The sequence below is a fragment of the Carlito syrichta genome, unplaced genomic scaffold, assembly GCF_000164805.1.
Source record: "Carlito syrichta isolate Samal-C Ts95f unplaced genomic scaffold, Tarsius_syrichta-2.0.1 Scaffold287107, whole genome shotgun sequence".
Classification (NCBI taxonomy): Eukaryota; Metazoa; Chordata; class Mammalia; order Primates; family Tarsiidae; genus Carlito; species Carlito syrichta.
In genome coordinates this window covers 22,634-25,169 of record NW_007231203.1, presented here as the reverse complement: position 1 = coordinate 25,169, position 2,536 = coordinate 22,634, and the positions used below count along the sequence as shown (strand labels likewise).

At 37.0% G+C, this 2,536-nt stretch overlaps 1 pseudogene; it reads right to left on the bottom strand.

Moving 5' to 3' along the window:
- Positions 1 to 1,109: 1,109 nt before the first annotated feature.
- On the bottom strand, positions 1,110 to 1,987 carry LOC103254617 (annotated as a pseudogene).
- Between the last annotated feature and the right edge of the window lie 549 nt (positions 1,988 to 2,536).

Below are 2,536 nucleotides of genomic sequence, written 5' to 3'. Positions count from 1 at the left end.
ATAGTGATTACATTGATATGAAGTTCAACTACTCAGAAAACTCAATAAGGTTCTAGAAAATAGAGTAATGGTTATTTTCATAGCTGCTTATTGAAAGGGAATGAGACACAAAGAGCCTTTATCAGGTAATGAAAAGATTTTTATATCTTGATCGAGTTTCTGGCTACCCAGGTCTATATATAATTAAGTAAAATGTATCCAGTTATATATATAAAATTTGAAATAATTATTGTATATATGTGGTGCTTACATTTAAACTGCTTTGAGTTTAAAAAATGAAATAATGTTTATATAAAAAATTGACAGTAAGCTCTGTGATATCTTAAATTGATAAGAGATTAATATAATAACTATTGGCAACAGACAGCAGACATTCTTGCTGTTTCTCTACCCGCTGTGCCCTTCACAATGTATCTTTTCTTTAATAAATCTACCTTCCTTATATATATTAGCTATTATGCTTTCCATTTAAATGTCATATGGCTGAAAGCCTTAAAATCTAAGTACTCTTTTAAGAATCCAAGAATACACAGAAAAAAAAATTTTTAATTGCAATGCCAACAGTTCAGATGATTAGATAATAAATGTCAAGAGCTAGAGGAAATAATCATCAGCTGTAAGTCAATTACACTTGATTTATATAAACCAATCTATGGTTTATCAAAGCTTTCATTTTCTGAAAGGATTAATCAAGATCACCTGAAAAGAATTATTGCTTTCTTCCCTAGCACTTATTCATAGATCAAAGACTCAAGAATTATTGCTACTAATAACACTGAATTCTCATAAAGGGGGAAAAAACTGATTGGTATCAGACTCCTAAAAAAATTTTTACAAAAAAATATAAAAATTTATAGCCTATATTTTAATTCTAGTTAAATTGCAATTTATAGAGAATGGTAATAAAATATAATTTAAATCCCCATAAATGTGACATCTACAAGTTAAAAAAAAATCATTGTATAAGACACCAACAAGTTTATAGATGTCAAGATTGAGTACTCAAAGAAAGAAAAGTTGTGTTTTTTTTCCTTAGAAACAAGTTTATTTTCCGTCAACCTTATTTCCATGTTGCTTAAGAGCCTGTGTTGCTTAAGAGCTTGAGACCACTAGGTGGTTGTCCCTACCCATTCAGTGGCCTGAGCAGTGGGAGCTGCAGACCAGTCTTCTGTGGCAAGCTGAGCGCTCCAGTCTTCGGTAGGACACTGCTGAATTGGCACAGAGGGCACCTGCACACCTTCAGACCATTCTGCAACCTCAGGCTGAGTAGCGGTGAACTCGGGAGCTGGAGCAGTCCATTCACCCTGAAATTCTTCTTTGGTCACAGCTTTTTCAGCAGTAACCTGCTCTTCCTTTTCAAGCTCTTCAGGATCTCTGTAGAAGTCGAGATCAGGTATAACCTCCCACGGGTGTTCACCGGAGATGGTGTCACGCATGCGCAGAACTTCCCAAGCCAGCATTCACCACATCAGACCCACTGAGTGAGCTCCTTTATTGTTGCACGGGATAGCAATGTCCACATAGCCCAGAGGAGAGTCTGTGTTACATAGAGCAATGTTGGGCAGGTTAACATAAGATGCCTCTGTGAGAGGCTGGTGGTCAGCCCTGGGATCAGTAACCACCAGCAGACGGGGTTCCGGAAGGTTGCCTGGATCTGGTTGGTGAAGGCTCCAGGAGTGAAGCGGCCAGCAATAGGAATGGCTCCAGTGGCAGCAGCAAACTTCAGCACAGTCCGCTGGCCAGTATTCCTGGAAGATATGACACTGACATCAGCAGGGTTTTCAATGGCAACAATGGCACGAGCTGCAAGCAGAAGCTTCTCCCAGGTCCTCTTCAGATCTATAATGTAGATGCCATCACTCTTCCTTTTATAGATGTACTGTTCCATTTGGAAGTCAAGGTTGGTGCCACCTAAGTGGGTGCCTGCTGCAAGGAATTTGAGGACATCCTCCTCCTTCATCTGCAGGACTTCAAGGGCTCTGGACATTGTGAAAGTTTCCCTTTAAGTTATGACCGGAATTGAGAACAACGTCGTATGGACTCTTCTGCGGGTAGAGCGGAAAAAGGGAAAAGTTTTAATAAGAAGGACTAGTAGACTACCGGCTTAGTAAAACAGGTAAACAGAGAATTAAGTCTAATGAAATATTTATAAATAATGTAAAAAAGTCAATGGCTATCCAAAATAATCTTCAGATACAAGAGCTTTAAGCTTAAGTCACAATTTAAAAATATGTATTTAGTTTGTAAACACCACAATATAATAAAATGACATATGTATGCAAGTGTGTATGTATTCATGTGCATTGTTTGTGTGTGCGTGTGTGTGTTATAGTTGGGAAAAAGAGAAAACTGTTTCAAGAGATGAAAGAGTTAACATTAACGTCAACAACTTGAACAAAAAATACTTTCATATATTTGGATGTAAACATCCAATAAGCATATTCAAAAAAGTGTGTTTTTCTTTTTTGGAGAAAAACATGAAATATGAGAAATGTTTCCCTGTAAGAAAAAGACATCTTATTAAAGGAAATTATAA